Source organism: Peromyscus maniculatus, chromosome 14 (assembly GCF_049852395.1).
Source record: "Peromyscus maniculatus bairdii isolate BWxNUB_F1_BW_parent chromosome 14, HU_Pman_BW_mat_3.1, whole genome shotgun sequence".
NCBI lineage: Eukaryota > Metazoa > Chordata > Mammalia > Rodentia > Cricetidae > Peromyscus > Peromyscus maniculatus.
In genome coordinates, this window is record NC_134865.1 from 26,133,688 (window position 1) to 26,149,190 (window position 15,503).

Genomic DNA, 15,503 nt, shown 5'->3' on the forward strand with positions numbered 1-15,503 from the left:
GAAGGGTCTGCACTTAGCTGTACATTGTGCTTTGATCTTGAAAGGAGGAGGTCTTTTGCCTCTTCCCTTGGTATTGTATAAAAATCCCATTAGAATAAAACTTGAGGTGGCTGGGTATTGACCAAGGGCCCTCCCGAAGCTATCCTGTGTCTCTGTCTTTCTTTTCTATCTAATACTTCCTCTTTCTTCTCTCCTCCCCTCAAGAACCCTTTGACAGGTTGGAGCTGGTCTCCCACAGCTATAGTGTTTCATGAGGGGCAAAGAACCCTAGATACTACATGATGGAAAGAGGGAACTGACCCTACAAAGTTGCCCTTTAATCTCCACATGTGTGTCCCCTATGTCATTCATATATATATATATATATATATGTGTGTGTGTGTGTGTGTGTGTGTGTGTGTGTGTAGCACAATAATAAAAATTTTTAAAAGAAACTAAGACATTATTTTAAAAAGATTGTATGGAATAGATGAGTCTGAATGGTCCTGAGTGAGAGGTACAGCTAGGCTTATACCTGAATCCTGTCATTTGGCTGTGAACTGATGCTTTGACTAATGTGTTATCACTCAGGATATGAGAGGACAGGATTTTCAGTCCTTTCACTGATTTTCTTTTCCCAAAGTACCTTTACCTTCTTGTCTCGATGCATTTATCACACTGAAAATGTACATCTGGGGATGATTCAAGCACTTATATTACTGGAGAGGGCAAATGTCACTGTGAGATCAATAATGCTCTCTGATGCTGCCTGGGAGGTAATCCTAACACTCCACTCAATGCACCCTCAGCCTACATAACACCACTGTCAACTGGTCAAGTGGATCAGGGGAGATGCAGAGACAGGCCACACACTGTGCTTAGGATAACCAAGGAAGGCTTTGTAGAGGAGTAATGTGCTTCAGAATGTAATCGAAAGAGGGTAGTTCAGGGAGACTGAAAGTGGCTTAGAAAAGGGCAAAGACAATACTGAACAAAACCCCAGTGAGGACATAGCAATGCATCTGTTACTTGTGAGAACATGTATGCTATCAGACACAGGCTACACACCCACATCAAGGTAATGTTGAGATACTGAAGCCTCGTCCATTGCTGTACTCCCCTAGCTTCATGGTAAAGAGGGGATCCTGCAATAGTAATGATTACACACTTTACTCCTCTGGGGACAGAAAATCCTTTAAGAATCGTAGCTTTTTAGCAACAGAAAGAAATAAGGTATTTGTGTGGAATGTCCTGTGAAGGATAGACCAAGGATATCTTTGACACTTATTTTTACAGCACTAGACCTGTTTTGCCAATTTAAATAATGAACAAAACAAGCCAGTGATTATATCTATGTCAAAAGAGAGAGATTAGGAAAGCAAGGCCACTTTGTGGGAAGAAGTGACCAAGTCCTTGGGCTGCTCTGGTGCAAATGATCACTTGGGTTTCCTAGGTGTCTTTGAAAGAGGGTTACTGTACTAATGATTCCCATACAAGTTAGAAAGCAGGAGCCAGAAGTACAGAGGGAACATGTGTAGAGGTGATTTTGTTTTTATGAAGAAGAGATCATCTGTAGCTGTAACAACAGGACCAGAGCCAGACACTGCTTCCTGCCTCAGATTCTCTCATCGTGTCTTCTGACACCATCTGAGAAGGCACTCCAAAGAGAGCAAAATCCAACACACATGGCTGTTTACAAACTTCCCAATGGCTTCTAATTACCTTCTGAAATAAATATCTTTGTGTGTGGAAGAGATTCATGTAAACATATATGTGCATGTGTGTGTGTGTGTGTGTGTGTGTCTGTGTGTGTGTGTGTGTGTGTGTGTGTGTGTGTGTGTGTGTGTGTGTGTGTCTGTGTCTGTGTCTGTGTATGTGTGCATGTGTATGTGGAGGTCAGAGATTGGTGTTAGGTACCTTCCTCAATCAATTCCACCTGAGTGTTTGAGACAGCGTCTCTCACTGAACCCAGAGATCACTGATTTGTCTAGGCTGACCGGCCAATGAGCTCTTAGGGACCCTCCTGTCTCTGCCTCCTTCTCAATGGAATTAGAGAGGTGCATAACTACACTTGGTTTTATAAGTAGGAGACAGGGATTGAACTCAGGTCCTCATACTTGCACAGAAAGCTCTTTTCTGACTGAGCTATCTCCCCAGACCCCTGACTCCTAAATCCTTAAAAATTTTAGTTTAAAAACCTATAATCTCAATCCATTATTTAATATCTGAGAAATTAATTGATTGAAAAATAATTTATTCTCCAGGGGTCCAAACTTACTGCTGTTATTTCAAAGCCCTTCATATTGATATTACTAATCAGAATTTAAATATTATCATCACACCATATGGACCAGAAAAAAAGCTTACCTTGGATAACAAATAAATGGTTAACTTATTCTAATGTAAATCAAAGAGATAGCACATAAGATTGAAAACTATAATAATAATATCTAGTACATTTTTAAATGCACATAATTGCATATTTAATGACCAGAGATTTGTAAGGTTATCAGGAGAGCATACAAAGTTATAATTAGTCACAAATATAAGTAAGTTCAATTATAGAGAAAATAAATATGAATAATAGTAGTTAATGTCTTCCATCTGCAAAACAAAGCATAACTTCTAGAATGGCAAAATTCTGAGTTCTTAGACTCCCAGCTCAGTGACTCAGGGTTGAAAATCATCTACTCTTTTCTTTTTGAAGATTTTGTGTGTGTGTGTGTGTGTGTGTGAGTGTGTGTGTGTGTGAGAGAGAGAGAGAGAACAGAGAGAGTCTGACTCATTGTGTAGCCCAGGCTGGTCTTGATCTTGATCCTTCTGCCTCAGCCTCTGAAATGCTTATACTACAACCTTTATTTCTTTGATCTCTTTAGTTTTCCTTTGGAACCTAGTTAATTTCTCCATATACTCTATTAAAGGTGACAAGTACTGTGGAAGAATTATTTAAAATTTCAGGTGATGCATCTTTTACTAACTTCTATACTTACTGATCATGGTGTTGTGCATTTAGTTCCAGCACATGAGAGATAAGGCAGGAACAGACAGCCTGGGTTAAACAATAAGCTCTGGGTAGGCCTGAGCTACATAGTGAGGTCAGTCTCAAAAACCAAAACCAAACAAATGCAAAATATTCTATATTCTATTAAGTTAAGTGTAGTAAAGATGATATTAAGATTTTCTTTTGTGTCAGATGATGATTGTGCATGCCTTTAATCCCAGCACTCAGGAGGCAGAGGCAGGTGAATCTCTGAGTTCGAGGCCAGCCTGGTCTACACAGTGAGTTCCAGGACAGTCAAGGCTGCACAGAGAAACCTGTCTTGAAAAAAATTTTTTTATTTTGCTTTCTGTGGTAACTGATTGATCATAACTAGTATATAGTTTATGGGATATCCATTGATAGTCACTAGAAAACTATACTATTATGTAATGAATACTGCATATATATGAGGCACTGGATACTCTGCTATAAACTCTGTGAGTCAGGATTATTGTTCCCATTTTTCATGAGAAGGGTCTGGGCTTTATTCTCACAGGACTTACGAGTCTAAAATTATATGGCTATATAGCCACATTCTCTTATAAGTACACTGCATGGTCTAGGTGTGGTGACTGTTGTAGGTTAGATTTCCCTGGAGCCGGACTTTCAGATGATGTTTTGCATATGTGAATTTTAATAGTGAGTGCTATGGGACTCACCCCCCATGGGAAAGTGCAGTAGAAGAGGTTGGTCTGAGGTATTCACAGCAAAGGCCCTAGTAGATCCTTCAGGTCTCATACACTATATTGAAACAGGGTAAAGGCTTTTGTATCTCCAAGTTGCCTAGTGCTTGAATGCATCCTGATGGCATAGCATGGATGAGGTAGCTTTCTTTAGCTCAAGGCTACAGACAGTCTCCGAAAGGAAAGACCCAGCTATGAGCCATCAGCTGCTCAACACCCCCAGAAGCTGGGAAAAGATGCCAGAGTCCAGGGAAGGAGATGGATGTGGGTGGTACCACACACAGTGACTCAGCTTGAGTTCTGAACACCTGTTTAGGGGCTTATAAGTTACACATCATATCATTTAATGTCAAAGGTACCAGACATAAGATTGAGGAAAGAAATTCAGATACTGCTTTGATTTATGGATAGGCAGGAATAGTTTCTCTGTCCTTTGTCAATTTCCTCTCCTGGACTGTTTCTCTTTGCATTTTTTTCTCTCTCACATATTTACATGGCATGCAACATGAACATGATGACTCTAGGTAAAACATGAAAACTTAGATGGCCAAGAGGGGGACAGAGAGGGAGAAAACTTGAAATATGGAAACAGAATGATTAACTCCATGTCCAAATCATCCTATATGATGTATATGAAAGTAACAATGGCCCTGTCCTCTAGATGCACGGTGTTACACTCTGAATAAGACCTGGTCTGTGGTTCTGCATCCTCAATCATTGTTTAAATCCCCAATCTTTCCTTCTGGATTTCATTTTCCAAACCATATTAAAAGATATAGTTTCTTCAAGATGACTCTTGCCTCAGACAAACAGCGTTAATAATTATAGTGTTGATTGTAAACAGAAAATTTTTAATAAAAACAATCAAAAATGTTCCAAAGTTTAAGATAAAAATGTATATTCTTCACTGTTGTCTGTTTATCCATTAGGCAGCAGCTCTTAAAGGGGTAGAAAATCAACAGCTAGCAGGGATGGTTTATTGGGGCATGAATCCAAAATATATCCCTCGGGGATAATGAGTCTAGCTTATATGATGGGAAAATGTGAAGAGTCATTAATTCATATTATGCTGCTTTGCTCTTCTATCAATTACTGGAAAAACAAATTCTCTAAGCACCGCTCTCATTTCAGCATGGCCAGCAAGATACTAACATGGTAGCTGGGGCTCAAAAGTTAATAATAAACCTGAATGAGGAATAATTTTGAGAGTACCCAAATGACAAAAGGCAGCGGAGAGTGAAAACTCAAAGGTTGCAGGATGTTATCTGATTAGACATCCATTGCCATTGTCCGCTAGCAACACGGTGCATGAATTGCTGATGTGAGGTCTATGACCTCTGTGGTGGGATTGAGTTTGCACCAAAAGTCAGTGGCTCAGCATTTCCTTTCTTCTTTATAAAACTGCACACAACAGAGGGCAGAGGATAACAAATTTTCCTGCTAAAAGTTACTTGAGCCCGTTGAAATACTGCCCAGTCAGAAATGTCAGCCTGTCAACTCACCCATGACTACTATTTTCCAACAGTTCCCTTCTCAAAATCTTTGTCTTAAGAGTCCTATGTTAGGAGAACAATCTCGAAGCCTACTTCAGACTCTAGGCACTTTTAAGTGCCAACTTCAAAATTAACATAAATTGTATACATCGCTTTTGTTGTTGTTACACACACACACACACACACACACACACACACACTGGTATTTGCAGCACTCACCTGGAATCTAGGCAGACAGCAGTCACCCCGTCCTGTTACATTCTGTGCTTCCCCCATCTAAGACACAACCACCACCAAGCCAAATAAACAGTGGTAAGAGCTAGCTTCCCCATTGATAATGCCATGCCATCTTGTGCCCAGTGCTGTGGGATGTTCTGTATGTCCTGTGGGAGCCCGTTCTTGGGTTCCTTGTGGCTTTACCCAGCAGGTCCGCATAGAGGATAATTAGGACCACAGGCCTGAGTGCAGGTGTCTGAGATGGTCTGCACTTGGCTGTGCTGTGGGATGGTCTGTATGGCAAATGTGTTGCTCTGATTGGTTAGTAAATAAAACACTGATTGGCCCGTGGCTAGGCAGGAAGTATAGGCGGGACTAACAGAGAGGAGAAAAGAAAGAACAGGAAGGCAGGAGTCACTGCCAGCCGCTGCCAGGACAAGCATCATGTGAAGATGCCGGTAAGCCACAAGCCATGTGGCAAGGTATACATTTATGGAAATGGATTAATTTAAGATATAAGAACAGTTAGCAAGAAGCCTGACCCGGCCATACAGTTTGTAAACAATATAAGTCTCTGTGTTTACTTGGTTGGGTCTGAGCGGCTGTGGGACTGGCGGGTGAGAGAGATTTGTCCTGACTATGGGCCAGGCAGGAAAACTCTAGCTATAGCCCAGTCTACAATAACTTCCACATCTGCTCACCCCAGTTCATGCTGCTCCATGCAATGTAGCCAAGCAAACCTTCAGCATAAGCCACTGTTTCCCCATAGCTCCATTTCCTTTTCCACAACATACGCTGTTTCCATTTAGTTATATAGACAAAACCCATAAAGGACCTTGTGTCTCAGAGGGATCAAATTGGTGTGTCTGTGACATGGAAAGTATGAGTGAGACAGAAAAAGAGAGAGGAGACAGAATAAAAAGAGAGAGAGCAAAGACAAAGAGGGCAAAACAGAGAAATAGCCCCATGCTTTGCACGTATGTATGGAAACTCCTTTTCCTCCTGGCAGCTTTGGGGGTGAGTGAATCATGTGTTTCACACACATCCTGATGACTTAGAGCCTACTGTTTGCACAGTCAAGAACGGCCATCCCATGAAGGGCACAGAATAACTCATTGTCTTCACGACCACCTACTGCTTGCATGCATATGCCGTCATTCTGAGTTACAGAACTCAGCTTTTCCACAGATTCATTTTCTATACATAAAACCCACAGTGGACTTCAGTGTAATTGAACAAATCAGAAACATCTTCTGCTTACAGACATTAGTTCTGAAAACACTAGGGCCTTCTTTCTCTGCTAGAATTTAAATATAGGTGGTTTGGTTGTGACCCAGTGTTTTAGTGATGGAAGCAGTATAGAAAAATAGAGGGTAACAAAAAGAAAGTCCGTGGTAGAACTAAAAGGAGTCATAAAAGTAAGATTATAAAGCATTAAGCACAGCCTCGAATATTAAAGTAAAATCCGTTTGGTGAATCTACAAGTAGCCAAAGTAATTGCCCTCAGTGTAATTCCTTAGTTTAATATGTCCAGATAATTCACTTTATGCAATTCAAAGAGGTTTGGAATGAAGGAGGGAGAAAAACAGGACACTGTAGGAAGGCCAGTGTGTTTCCAGAGACCAAGACTCTAGTGCCATCTGCCAGTACTAAGGCAGTTACCAAATTCTGCTTTAATTTAATTTTCTGTGTTTAAAAATGAGAGTGACAGATGAGCCAATCCTGGAAGGATGATGATGAAGTGAACCACAAAGACTAAAATGGTGGGGTTTTGTAATTTTCCAGTACATCTTAAGAAAATAAGTCATTAAGCTAATTAAGACCACAATAATTCAATAAAAGTCACTCAAAATAGCACAATTGTAAGTATTATTTGAATTTAAAATTTTTACCCATGGCATTCCCTCAAAGAAGGCTCTGAGTAATGAATGCCTAAAGTGTAACAGGGGTGGACTTACTCTCAAACACTGAGGCCTCTGTTATGACAGATCCTTCTACCATGTTCAGGGTGGATGCTAGGAATACCAAGGGGTGGAATTAGTACCACCCTCCTGAAGAATTCAAGAAAGGCCCTGGGTCTCCTATAAACAATGCCCAAATACTGTGCTAGGCAATGAAAATCAGGAATTGACAAGAGACCATCATGATTAATACTGAAAAGGAGTTATACTTGGCAACTGGCACTAATTGAAATGGAGAATGATACTGAGTTGTAGTGCTCCTAAAATATAAGGGTTTGCGTCATTCGTAAACGATGTTTTAAAGTTCTTTTTCTCAAACTAAAAAGGCTTCCAAGTTGGTCCCTAGAAAACATCCTATTCTACTGTGCTAAGAAAACAACACCAATAACTACATATACAAATGAAACAACTAATAATGTTAAAATGGAAATCGGTAAGTGTGGTGGTAATCTAATTGTACTGAAATATTATTTTGATTGTATGTTAATAAATAAAGTTGTCTGGGGGTCAGAGCTATTAGAGCCATAGCAAGAGTGTGGTGGTGGTGGCACACGCCTTTAATCCCATAGATATCTGTGTGTTCAGGGATATAGCCAGCATTGGAGACATATGCCTTTAAGACCTGGAAGGCTGTACATTCAGACAGTGACGAGGCAGTCACGTGTTTGGGTTTACAACCAATGAGAAGGCAGAACAACATACTATTAAAAAAACGAACAGACAGGAAGTAGGTCTCTTTCGCGAAGCTGGGACAGCAGGAGGAAGGGTGAGATTTTAGCTTTGAGCTCTGACCTCTCGGCTTTCTCTTTTACATTGTTTCTGTGTTTCTTATTTAATAAGATGGTTGGTTACATCAATAGGTAAGATCGTGAGCTGTGTCAAGAGTATGAAGAAATAACATTGAACACTTAAGTACTAATTTAAATTACATTTTAAAAAAGATTTGTAGTTATTGCCTTCTTTGGATCTTGTTATTTCTTTTCAGTTTTCATATTTTGTGGTACTTGAGATTGAAGCCAGGGTCGCATAGATGCAAGGTTGGCACTCCAATTCTGAGTTGTGTCCCTGGATGGCGCTTTGGATTGTATGTGTCTCTACAGAGTTCATGGCTAAAGGTGTGGTTGCTAGTTTGTGGGCCTGAGAGAGATGGGACCTTTAGGAGGTAAGGTGTAACAGGAGGACATCAGGCCAGTAGGGGCATGCCCTAGAACATGATATTGTTATCCTAGACCCTTCCTCCATCTCTTGGCTTACCAGTCACCCTGAGGAAGCAACTTTACTCCACCACATACTTCCCATCATGCTTTCTGCCTCACCACAGACCCAACAGCAACAAGGCCAGGTGACCGCAGACTGGAACCTCTGAAACTTTGACCCAACCAAATCTTCCTCTGTGTAAATTGGTTTCCTCGGGGGTTTTCTTATTGTAGCAACAGAAAACTGACTAAAGATGATTGATAATTTCAACATTTCTAGACCGAGTTTCCCTTTTTATCTCCACCTTATCCTTCCAGCTACCTGATGAGTATTTCTGCCTCAATATCCTCACCTTCTCTGAAGCCCTGGTGTCATCAAAAATGTTCTACTTGCCCCTTGTGCCTCTTGTATGTTTCCATCATGTTCTTTGTCTTCCTGGTCAGAAATCCAAAAGTCTTAAGTCCTGATCTTTTCCCTCCCACGCACAATCAATCTCCAAATCTAGCATATTCTCACTTCTTCAAATAACTCTCTTGTTCTGTTCCTTACCGCTCCTATTAAAATTCTATTTTTCCAAAATATTCCCTACCTTATTCCAAAATCAATCTTCCCTTCTTTCAGTCTTGCTAAATCTCTTGGATTCTCTTTACTCACTCTAGAGCAACACACCTAAAATGCCCACAACTTCTAGCTTGAAGCACCTCAGGGTCTTGGTGGGTTGCCCTCACCATGCACACATGCACTGGAATGTAAGGTTCCACATTGCTGTACAGCTCACTGCTTTCCCTTTTGGGGTTCACAGCCCCACTCCACTGTTCCTGCCTACACCACTCTCTATCTCTGCTCTTTATATGGCTCATTTCTGTTCATCTTTCAAAAGCCATTTCAGGGCTCATCTCCAGGGGCCTGATTCACCAAACACCATCCTCCAGATTTGGGGTACATTAGATGCTTGTTGCAGTCCTCAATGCACCATCAATACGCTTGTATCCTACTGGAGCGGGTCATACTTTTTTTTTATAGATCTATCACTAATATTTGAGAGATACTTGTTGATACTCACTGTCATTGCTTTATGAGAACATAGCAAGGTTTACTAAAAAAACTCGAGGGAAAACACATTAAAAGGTTTGAGAATATTTTGGAAGGTTATAAATAGTTATAAATAATACTGATTAGTTTTCTTATTATCTAAAAATATTTAGCCTTACAGTATGCTTTCATATAATCTAAGCCATTTGAGCCTTGGCAGGCCAGGTATGGCATGTATAAAGGCTGACAGCCCCTAGCTACATAAGAATTCTCAGAAATAAAGCAATATTACTGTGCTTTGTTTGCTTGTCTTGTTTTGTTTTGTTTTTTGGGGGGTGGGGCTGTTTCATTTTAGACAGAGTCTCACTGTGTAGCTCTGGCTGGCCAGGAACTATGCAGACCAGACTGACATTTAACACGCAGAATTCTGGTTGCCTCTGCCTTGAGTGACAGTATTAAAGGTATGCCATGACACCCAGCTATACAATGGTCTTTTGTTGCTGTTGCTTTACGAATGTGCATGAGAGTATGCATATATATGCTCAAATGTGTGTTCATAGATCAAAGTTTTACTTAAAATAACTTCCAATTTTGCTAAAATAACCAATTTATTTACAAATAAAATTTCTCCCCCAACGAAAATCTCTTCATTTCATACAGAGAAGTCTCAGAATCAGTTCCCTATTCGTTCTTTGAAGAAGTCAATTGAGGCAGACAGACTCATTAATCTAACTACTAAGGATAAAAAGAAGTCATCTGCTCTCACCTTCAGAAGATCCACTGGTCAGAAACCTCCCAAGGTGTCCCTGATTTCTATGTCCTCCTTTTCTCAGGATGACGTTAACAGCTGGCAGTAGCCTTGGTCAAAGCCTTCAGCAAGCAGAGGTACTGGATGTCACTGGAGAATATCACAGAAATCCCTGAGAAGAAAAAAACCCACAAAGGAATGTAAACTATTGGTGGTCAGTCAATTCTATTAAGCTGAGATTTCCTTTTTATTATTAACCCAAAATAAACAAGGGAACTTAATACATATGAAATTCTATGATTGGTTTCAACCAAACATTATTGCATTTGTAGGCATTAGTAATTCTAAGAACTTGAAACAATTTAAGGGACAAGGGTAATGAAAAAAAGGTAACTTAATTCCAATTACATTTCAGTGTGGCAGAGGAATCTGAATTACTTCTAAATGGAAGCAAACAACTGTGCACACTAATCAAAAAAGAAAAGAATAGGACTGGATTTTATTCTTCTCTGTTACTTCATGGTAATACATCAACACATTATATTCCTCTGGCAAGAATCTAATACAGGCTGAAAAGAACCAACAATGAAGAACTCAGCATTTGATCAAAGTTGACAATGCCAGGGATTTTGGCAACGCAATTCCATTTTAGAGGTGGTTTTGAAGGTGGTGAGAAAAGATGGCAACCAGAAATAAAGGGGTTGCTGACTACACTGTAGTAAGAAAAAAACAGGTAAGGTAATACGGAACTAAACAGAACAAAACCTTAATTAAATGGAATCCACCAAGCAGGAGTGCTTGAATAGTGTGTTTATTTAATACCTCTCTTTTATCAGAAAGAGTAAAAACCACAGACAGGATTGTTTAGAAAGCCACTGTTCCCAGAACTGCAGACCACAGAGAGAAGAGCTGAAGTGGGAATTCAGACCCATTTCCATGAAGAGCATGAACTTGGGCTTTCTAAGTGCTCCTCGAGCCCAGCTGCACTCTAGGTGGGCAGACTGGGAAGATGGCTCAGTGGAACAGCAGGCACGGTGAAGGCCTGAGTTTGAATACCCAGAACCATGTTAGGCTGCCCATAGTAGCTCATGCCTGTAATCCCAGAATTCCTCCAGTGACATGGGAAGTAGAGACAGAAATCCTCCCCCCATAACCTCTCAATCCAAAACTGGTATGTGTGGCCACACAAAAGCCCCTGTCTCAAATAAGTCTAATTTTCAGACTGTCCTCTGACTTTGTCATCTATTTGTCTTTTCTGTGTCAACTTGTTCTTACACTGAAAGGAGAAACAGAAGCATCCCGGTACTCTTGGATTTTATCTGTATTTGTTTGTCAGAGGGTTAATGTTTTACGGAGTGATTAGTAAAGGCTGAATACTGAATACTCAGTTCTGTTTCAGCTCAGACAATTACCAGAAGAGTCATTACCAAAATCCGCCCTACATGACTCAGTCCATCTGATGTCTGAATTTAAATGTGGCACTGGAGTCTCTGGAATGTCCTCTGTAATAACTTCAGATGATAAAGTCTTATACATATCTTCCTTCATCTGAAAGAAGGATCTGTACTGCAGTTTGCTAATATACCTCATGTAAACTACATAAATCATTCCCTTTCTTGAACAGCATTGCTACTGACTATAACAAAATCTAATTTATAAATATTTCACACATTAAATTGACTTTGGTTAAGAAGCTAATGCAAGAACATTACTGTCTCCGAAATATGGGCATATTTTAATTCCATTGTATTACAATCATATCCAGGGCTCTTTATAATAGTAACATAAAAGGGGGATTTTCATTAGACAGTGCTGGAAAGAAACAAAAAAAAATGGCAAGAAAAATAAAAACACAGGTGATGGGAGGCTGGAATGTCACTGAGTCTAACCATCTCTCTGTCTGTGGTTCATTCCATGTTTATGAAGCGCCACATAGAGCTGAATCTCTCATCTTATATTAGTACCTCACCGGTTCCAAGCCTTCCCCCAGGAGCCAGACTCAGAATCACATTCTAATGTGAACATCCCAATAGTAGCCCACTGTCCAGAAAAAGAAGGACGAGCTGTTTCTTTGCAGAGTCATCCAACGACGGGACTCAGGAGCAACTCTGAAGTGGGTGGGTGGCCCACTAAAGAGCTTCACACAGAGGTCTGTGTTCTAAAAGGTGACAATGGACTAAGTCAATCAAGTTGGGTTACTCTGGAGTTTGGGTAGTATACTGAAGATACAGGAGAACCAATGAAGGGCAAAGCAGAAAAGACACAGAAGGAAAATGGGAAGCAGACAGTGCCTGTAGTTATCTCAACCTGTCAACTTCCTACCTTCCAGATCTAAGCAGGAACTATGGAATGAGTCCCTCTTGCTTAGGGTGCCCTGGTGATTAATATCTCTCTTCAAGGGTCTTTTTGTTAGAAATAAGTTCTTAGACTTTGTATCCATTATGTTCAAAGCATTTGACATCCCAATTCTGGTCTTACAGAATGGGTGTTATGTCCTTCACCTTCACATCATCCACAAATGAGAGAAGTACACTGTCAAGAATGGATTCATACTATAGCAGTATAAAATGAATAAATACCAACTGGATAATCAACAAAGACAAATATGCTCTTCTGTCTTGGTTGTTACTAAAAGTGAATAATTTCCAATACCGCAAATCATCCTAATGATATAAAATGCTACTTCAGCTGATAGATAAAGGTTTCAGCCCTCAACTAGTTAAAGACTGGAAAACCCAGAATTATGTCTGAGAAACAGTCAGGAAAATAAGGGTGTAGCTGAGAAAACCATCAGCATAAACTTCACAGTTATAGCAACCAACTGTGCAGTGGACCCAAGGAGTCATGTTTGAGAAACATATTGCAGAAACAGAGCCAGGTTAGTTTCAGCCTTCCCTGAGGCGATCATGGAAATTAGAAAAATCTGTCATTTTAGATCCTCTGGTATACCCTGCCAAAGTGCAATTGTTTTCCTAAGATAACAACTGCGTTGTCTAATTTAGCTTTCAGTAAGCCTTGTGGGATCTCCCATGAGAGTAGAAGGCCCCATGGTCATTTTAAGTTCCATGTCTGGTTTTCCCAGTTTTGTCTTCAGCCTCACTGTCAAGCTGGACAGTTCCCAGAGAAACCCAGTCCCTTTTTTTCTAGTCAGACTGGAAACCTCTAGTCCTCCCTGGGCTGGTTCTCAGCGCTTTGAAGGGCCTGCTGGGCCAGCCTATAATGAAAGCATATGAGGAGGTAAGGGTATAACTCAGGTGGTAAAGTGCTTACATTAAAAGCACTAGGGTGTGAGTTCAATCCCCAGAACTCATGTTGAAAGAGGCTGGGTGTGGTGACACATGTGTGCAGTCTCAGTTCTGGGGAGACAGAGACAGGCAGATCACTGGGATTTGCCGGCCAGCCGGACTGGCCTATTTGGAGAGTTGCTGGTCTCAATGAAAGCTAAAACAAAAACAAAAGTAATGTCTGGTGTCCGAGGCATGACACCTGAGGTTGCCCTCTGACCTTCCCATGTACCTGCGTGCACATGTACACCCAACACCCATAAACATCCACACACAGAAAAGCACACAGTGTTTGTGTGATGGATTTCACACCATCAGTGTTGATCAGGCAAAGGCCTTCTTGGCATGCCTCTTTTTTCTCAGATGTGGTGATTATTCAATCATTTACACTACAATGCTTCCTTTAGATTCATAAGGGTTAGGCCCTGCTACAAGCTACAAAACATGCTTGTGCTGGAAATAAGACCCAGCAGCTTCTGCTAAAATCAGGTAAAATACCATTTTATGTTTACAGGCACTTTGGGTTCCTTTTTTCTACAGTGATTCTCACTTAATACTGTAAAACAACTGCCTTGCTCTTCAGATTAAAAACTAGCAAGCATCCCTCCTCTCACTCCTTGCTTCATCCCAGCCCCCAACCCTAGCAGCCATCCCCTGATAACCCAAATCCTCTCCTGCGAGGGCAACAAGAAAGCTGAAGGCAGATCCACATGTCTTCTGCACCTCCAGATCCAAATCCTCCCCAGTCTCACCCCTAGCTCTGTAGCAGAAAACCTGATGCAGTCTCTCTTTCCTCTTTGATTCCATCCCCAACAGATCACAAAGATCTTCTCCTCCAATCTTCCTTCCCCCAACTCATCCCAGTATCCCAGACTGTAACACTAGCAGGCATTCCCTGTGAGCACACCAGCTGAGCAGGCCAGAGAAACAGGTAAGCTAATTGTAAGACATTCACCCTTCCCTCCTCTCCTCCAAAACCAATCCCCCAGTCCCATCCCTATCTTTGCAACAGAACACCTGCTGCAGCCTTCCTTCCTCCTCTGCCCACATCTCCTGTGGATCCACAGAGCTTCCCCTCCTAACAGCCCCCTCTCCACTTGTTGCTTTATCCTAGCCACAACTCCCTGCTAACACACAGACCACGCCTGCCAAGGAAGTAGGTATGCTGTCTATAGATCTTCCTCTCTCCTGATAGTCCTCTAGATCCAATATCCCAGTCTCATCTACTGTAGCACCCTAGCAGACTCTCTGGGCTGACCTCTCTTCATTGTCTCCCCGATTCTAAGAAAACGAAATAAACAGATCCTGGTGGAACACTCTGCTCTCCTTCCTCCTGTGAATTTCTTCGGACTCCTAGCCTATCCCTGTTCCTAATTGTCAGCTCCCGATACCCAGAAACACAATTTTAACTAGAAACCTAAGTGGCCACAGCTATCAGATCCGAAGAAAATGTCCTTCCGGGCAACACATGGACATCATACTCTCCAAAAATCTGAAGAGGAAACAGAAACCAAGGAACAAAACACCCACCCAACAAAGAAAAACCCAGAAATCAGCACCTAGATATATAATCATCTCAATTCCAGATGCCTAGATGTCAGCATTAAAAACCCAATCAATAACAGGGTAATATGTCTTCACTAGAGCCCAGCTATCTTACCACAGTAGGTCCTGCATATTCCCACATAGCTGAAGCACAAGGAAAAGACATCAAAACCATCTGTATGAAGATGATAGAAGTCCTTAAAGAGGACATTAATAAATCCCTTTAAGAAATGCAGGAAACACAAAGAGTAGAAGGAAACAAATAAAACTGTTCAAGGCCTGAAAATGGAAATGGACTCAATAAAGAAAACCCAAATTCAGGGAA

The 15,503-nt window shown here is 41.0% G+C and overlaps 1 protein-coding gene across 37 annotated transcripts in view; it reads right to left on the reverse strand.

The window, feature by feature from the left end:
- Nrcam (neuronal cell adhesion molecule) overlaps positions 1-15,503 on the reverse strand; it is a 288,129-nt gene that overhangs the window by 212,306 nt on the left and 60,320 nt on the right. For all 37 annotated transcript variants that reach the window (XM_042260672.2, XM_016007847.3, XM_042260673.2 and 34 more), the window contains exon 2: positions 10,368-10,521. The gene's annotated coding sequence lies outside the window, so the exon portion shown is untranslated. The remainder of the gene's footprint in view (positions 1-10,367; positions 10,522-15,503) is intronic.